Source organism: Phragmites australis, chromosome 23 (assembly GCF_958298935.1).
Source record: "Phragmites australis chromosome 23, lpPhrAust1.1, whole genome shotgun sequence".
Classification (NCBI taxonomy): domain Eukaryota; kingdom Viridiplantae; phylum Streptophyta; class Magnoliopsida; order Poales; family Poaceae; genus Phragmites; species Phragmites australis.
The window spans coordinates 1,380,306-1,387,470 of record NC_084943.1 but is presented as its reverse complement, the minus strand read 5'-3'; positions in this window follow the sequence as shown (position 1 = coordinate 1,387,470).

Here is a 7,165-nt window from a genome sequence, read left to right as displayed (position 1 = left end):
CGCCTTTCGATGATGCTTACCACGAAAGAAAGAAAGTCCCTACTGTTGCTTCATGAGATCTGTTGAGACCGATGAGGTCGATGATGACAAAAACATAATTCTGAGGCCGACGAGGCCGATGATGACCCGGGATCCATATACAGTCCCGAAGCTTTGGCTGGACTGCTTATCCCGTCCTTTATTACTTTTGATTTCTAATTCTGTCACTTTGCTTGGTCTGTTTTGCGTGTGACTACAACCTTGCAGACTCGGAGACGACCTGAATACGACGACCGCCAGCAGCTTAATCGGAGGTAGCCCGAAGACGGGCGTAATTAACCGGAAGCGCTTCACGAAGCCCCGGAAACCAAAAGACAAAGGAATCGCCGAAGTAAAGCAAAAAGTCAGATAGCGTGTGCGTATGGGTGTAAAACAACTGTAATCGAAGATGTACTTTATGAATTCTACACGAATGAATAAAGTTACGATTCCATTACATTGTCTCCCGTGTTCTACTTTTGTATACTCTGTATACTGGCACGCTCGCAATACATACAAAGTCTCTGTAATACAAACATCGACGCATGTTTTCCAAAATGCGCGAAACAGTAAGAGCAACTAAAAATGGGGATCACTTACGTCTCAAATAAAAAATCAAATAAAATGGGGATTCATTCGCAACTTAATAAAAGGAATGCCATCAGATCTGCATTGCTGCATTTTAATTTTGAGAGGAATATATGCTGCATTGCAGAGGAGGGAAGGAAGCCTATCAAATTGGCCCATCTTCGTTCGCAGTTTGGGGCCCAATGGAGAGACAGATAATAAGCCTATGCTTGTGTGCAGTAAGCGATCTAGACAGGTGACAATCACGAGGTTGAGCAAGGCGAAGGAGACGCCATATACTGAGCAATGATAGTGGCACGTACACGTACCAGGGGAGGTCGCTACATCCGATGCAAATCATTTGGTTTCGGTCGGTGTTGTTGGTCCATTGTGATTTGTCGATGCATGTGCCATGTTCCTCCGTTTTGCCATAGACTTCAAAAGACACACCACACGCATGCTTGCAGTAGCTAAGATATGGACTACTCGACGTGTTGTTGTGTGCGTGCGACATGCAAGTCTCCGGTCCTCGATCAGCCTTAGGTCCGGACGTGCCGTCAGGTAGGCCATGTCATGCATGCTAGCTTATTATCTACTGTACCTGCATTCCCTACCGAGGCGCTGAACGTTGCATTTGCTCATTGATAGCGCAACAGTCTCGTTGATACAGCATTTGCACTGTTAAATTATTCGCTCGTGATAAGCATGCATGCTGAAATGATCTAAGTATAGCTAACACTACTAAATTAGATCATCTCTAATCATATTTCTTTCACTTAATTTCTTTTCTGATTTCTTATGTTTTTATTCTCTTTATTTTCTCTCGTATCTAACATCTTCTCTTCGAAGGGATTAAAAAAGTAAAAGAAGAGATAATCCTGTTCTAAAGAGAATGATCTTAAAAAAATTTCATGATAGAAACTGTAAAATAAAACTATTGAAACGCAAAATAAAACGGAAATCTCTTTATAAAAAAAATTTAGATCCTAACGGGTGTCAGTTTGGGATGATCTTACCTCTTGTCTCTACGTACTACCCACGGCTGCTCCACATCACATGTGAACCTAGCCTAGCTTGATATGGATACTGTTGAACAACAACTGCGCGCACCATCGCATTGATAATTTAATGCTATCCAACCTCGTGGGCTGTTTGATAGGAGAGACACCATGCACGAGGGATGTATTCTCCCATAACTCTTTTAAACTCTTTTCTTCTTAATGAATGATTCTCTCTCTACCTTATATATTCTCAACACGCAATCTAATACCATAAATAAGTATTATTAACACGCAATCCAATGCCTTTTACCCAACCCAGACACTTTTAACCGGAACATTCTTCTCGCAACTGGAAGAATTATTCTCACAATAAGAAACATCTTCCCGAAACTGGAATTTTTTCCCTTAACTGAAAGATTTTTCCCGTAACTGGAAAAGGAATTGGTTTTTATGGTTGCATGGTAGTTTTTTTAATCTGATTGTATGTTAACCGGAGAAAATAAGCATTTTTCAGTGACAAGATCCCAAATGGAAAAATAAATTCTACAAAATTCTATCCTACGAAAGACACTTTAGGAACATTTTCTTTTTCCCCTCTAACCCCTAAAACCACTATAGATCCAGATTTGTAGTTAGTGGCAGTAGGGGCGATTTGAGAGTATCATCAATCTCATGCTCCGTATAGCTGCGGTCGCTCCTGGACGTTCATCTAATTCGAGTTTAAAGGTGTAACAACGCTTTGATATGTTTGATCTAAATTGTAAAAAAAACATTCCTATCGATCTGTTTTATACTTCAACCATAATCCCTCGTGTTTTGGATTTTAAAGCTGTTTGGTTGTCCCCTGATTTTTATATGACTTCCGTCAATCCATGTGTGCAGACGAAGGAACTCGGCATGCAAAATCCGAGTACCAAGGAATATTTTCGACCTCAGGGTTCATTTAGCAATGCGTCGGATGCATTAGCGTCCACGGCCTCGGTAGATCCGTTGGCGGCTGTAGACTCACCGTGTGTGTGTCTATATATATATGTGTCTATATATATATATATATATATATATATATATATATATATATATATATATTAATTGTAACATGGTAACTCGTTAGTTTCAAGTGTTGTAATTATATATTTTTGGATGTATGGTTTATAACGGATCTAAGGATGTATACAGTGTTAAAATATAATACGGCAGGACATAGAATAGACTACCGTGCGCGCGCGCGCGCACACATATATATATATATATATAATGGGAGTGCATTTTTGAATATAATTCAATCCCTATTTGAAAAATAACACGAATGACTTGGTCATATATGTATAATATGCAACTTCCACGGTTGACATTAGAGAAGAAACCTTACTTGGTCTTGGACATATATACATGCAAGTTGAATGACGACTTAGCCAACGGTCAACGGATCGGTACTATATATACATGTTTGTGTGCAACAGCACATGCAAGTTTATATATCGAAAGAACTTTCGTTGAAATTATAATGCCCAAGCATGCATGCATTTCCTAGTAGCAGACTGTTTAGGAAAACAGCTAGGTACGTAGTAAAATCTATCGCATATATTTGTTCATATCATAACTGAATTACAAGCGTGTACACAACTCGACAGTTGACCCAACAGAAGAAAGCTAATTTTCGCTTGCTCTTGGACGACATACACACATGTTGCACGAGAAAATAAAGTAGGGTTAAAGAAAGGAGGCCATATATAGCTAAGCCTAGATGATTATGACACTTCGTTGTTAATTTGTTCATTGACAGCAATGGATAGTACTAACTAAGTAGCAGTGTGATTCTCATGGTTATTACTTATTAGTTTGCGCGCGCAATTTGACTGGAGAATTAAAGCGTACGCACGTCGTCGAACTGAAACCGAACGAATGATTAAATAAAGGAAGATCCTAGTTTTCACATGCCTGAAAACAGAGCTATCTTCTAGACGCCTTATGACCGTTCGATATCTATCCAACGTACGAAACTTTATTTTCAACATCTGGTTGTTTGTTCTATCGTGCGTTTGTCTCTCCTATGTTGGTCCCCGCGCCACCCGCCTACATCAGTCTCCTCCGGCGTCTTGCCCCCTCGGATCTGCCGCTACCGCCGTGTTAATTTATCTATTTTTGAGCTCTCCCACCACTAACCCCATCCACCGCTAGCCTGACATCGATCTGTAGCTCTGATAGCACCACAGTCACCTCGTCGCACCGCCATGCCGTAGCCCACCGTCGGTCCGGCTATTACCCCAGCCTCCCTCTAACCCCCCTCCCTTGAGTCACCAACACTACTACAGAATAGACCTTATATATCGATTCATTACTGTCAGTTTAATTAGAACTAACAATGATAATAGTATCATTGTCGGTTCGTAAGAAAAACGGCATCACTACCGGTTGTTAATAAGAACCGGTAGTGATGCTTAAATATCACTATCGGTTGTTATTTTAAACCGGCAATGAAGGTAAGCACAGATTCAAATTTATGTTTCAATCTGGTTGAACACGTTCATGTCCGTTCCCGGGCGCTCTAAAAAAATATAAGTCCTCCACCTCGATCTCGTCTATCGTCTCTCGCCCCTCTCCCTCTCCTCTGGTCTCTCCTCTCGAGTGTGTCACTGTCTCTCCCTCTCCTCCCTCTCACGCCACCTCTCGTTCCTCTCCCGAGCACCACTACCTCTCGAGCGCCATCGCCTCTCGCCCCTCCCTCTCCTCCCAAGTGTGCTACCTCTTGCCCCTGTCTCGAGCGCCACCGCCTCTCGTTCCTCTCCTGAGCACCACTACCTCTCGAGCGTCGTCGCCTCTTGCCCCTCCCTCTCCTCCCGAGCGTGCTACCTCTTGTCCCTATCCCGAGTGCCACCGCCTCTCGAGCGCCGCCACTTCTCGTTCTCTCCTCCCGAGCGGCGCCGCCTCTCACCCATCCCTCTCCTTTAGCACCCTTCTCCCTCTCCTCCCGAGCGCCACCACCTCTCGCCCTTCTCCCTCTCTCGAGCGCTGATCTGGTGGCCTCTACTGCTGGGCGAGCACATATGATGGCGCTTGGGCGTGGTGGAGGAGGGCGCGAGGAGCTCATGCATGGGTGGGTCGGCGACGCTGCAAGGTCGCAGCACCTCCAAGGTCGTCCATCGGTGGCGCGTGGATGTTTCTGTACTGTGGTGGTGGCCTTCATACCACTGTGCAGGGCGTCACGGTGGCGGGATCCACGATGAGGTTCTAGGTGACGCAGTGGTAGGATCCAGGAGCGGCACGGCAATGCGGAGTCGCTTTTTTCTTTTATTTTCTTTGTTTTCTGGAAAAGGCTCCACTGCCGGTTCTAAAACACCGGCAATGATGACAATTCAATTTTCATTGCCCGAAACTCACTACCGGTTTTAAACCTATAGTGGTATATGATTTTGTAATATTACAGTGAACGCCGAAAACCCGAGCCCTAACCCTTCGTGTAAACTCAGCGGCGTTCATGAAGATTAGGAACGTGTTAAATAAATAGGCAGCCAGTAGCTATTCTTTGTCGCTGCGAACCATTTTCACTTTTATTTTATTCTTAGCTGCCGTCTAATTCGTCACATAACTCGAAGCTTACGACATACATAATTTTACGGTGCTGAATGTGGAAGGCAGGATGAAACGTATGGCAGGAGCGAACACGGCTGAGACATTGGCGCCATCTTGATTGCAAATCCAGAATCACGGCATGACTAGTCTCGAGCGGCATGTTACACGAGTAAAAGAATTTAACTGTTATCAGAGACAACCAATTAAGCAGTTCCGATCCTGTCACACACATATGTGTCTTAAGAATTCAGCCATGCGAGTAGCATGTTCTTCGGGAAAAAAAAGGGTCCATATATTGTAACTGTTTTCAATTCAGTTGCAAAAAATTGTTCAGGTCATATTCATATAGCTGGATATATAACTATATATATGCATGCATTCACAAGCACACACCTTACACAGTCGACATGAGTTCTTATATTAGAAATTCTAATATTTCTCCGTGCCAAATCAATTAAGTTGGTGTGGACAACTGCACGTGTCTTGTCATCTGCCTCCCCACCTCTGACAGCTAGCCGGTCCATTTTGCATGGTTTCGGCCGTGTTCATTTAGGGCTCATCGATGCCGCTCTGCTAAACATTGGCTCGTCCAATCTAAATTGACTGTTGCTCGGATGTGCGATAACTTTTGGATCGTCGTAGTTGTTATTACTATCTCTATTTTTATAAGATATCGTTTTAACTTTCGATATATAAAATAAAATTATAATAAATTCTTTCATATATAATATATTTATCTCTCTTGAATTTTTCAACATTTAATCAATGATACATAAGCCACTAATCTACCACACTCATTGAATTAAAACTCCGCTTTCTAATAATCTTTAATATAAGCATTCTAGTAATATACCACATTAAAAACTCAAAACAAGATCTATTTAAAAATAAAATCAAATTTCTAAAACAACATCTATTTAATAACGGAGCTAGTATTACTAGCATCCATAAATTAACTCACCAACTCCTGTGAAAACCAACTGCGTGAAAAATCGGCAATCAATCCTTAGGAGAGCCAATTGCAATGTAGATTTAAATAATGCTAGGGAATTTATTTTATATGAATTTTAACACCGCAACCTGCTGAGAGTACAACGTTTTCTTGCTGTGCGTGCTGGGCCTGCTGGCACGCTTGTTTCAAACAGTAAACGTTCGCCATAAACGTGTCTAGAACTGTTCTGTTGAGTCATACGGTTAAACTAACAGCAAGATTTGCAGAGATTCGTGCTTATAGGCTACTAATTATTGATGTAAACCGATGGACGTATGGGTAGTTGGTTCAGCAATACATTTGTTTTGTACAACCAATAATTTGTAAAACACAGATTTTGGACGATTTTTACTTCTAATTGCCATGCATTTAAAGAAGAGAGTGTTAGAGCCTGTGCTTCATCCATGAAGTTTTAGAATATTTTGCCACTGTAACGTGTGAAGTAAGTACTCACAATTAAAGGTGGCTAAGTGAATCGGGTCAAATAGGTCGACATGAGGTATGGATATTTTGGTCTGGCCCAGACACGGTACTGTATGACGGCTAACGGGTTCGGCCGGCACAACATGATGGCTTAAGCTGTGTCTGGATCGGAGCCGCGGCACGACGGCCAGTACGTCACGACCCGTTTAACTGTTTATATTTTTATAATATTTTATATAATTTGTTTAGATCTAATATTATATAGGATATGCGGTGCAATAGTAGTGTGTTTAATTCTCAAGTAGAAGATCGGATGCTCGATTTCAAATGAAAGCAAGTTTTTGTGATTTTTTTTTTTTAACTTTTTGCAAGTTGACAGGCAAAAAAAATTATTAGACTTACCGTGTCACGAGCTGGCACGGTATGACCTAATCTTAAATGGATTGTGACTGGATTAGAGTCACAACATGTAAGCTAACACGATAGGACCTGTTTAGCTAACATACCATACTAGACTGTACTCAATAGGCCCGTACCATAACGATCCGAACCGTCCATTTAGCCACTGCTCACAATTTTGTTGTTCCTTTGGCCC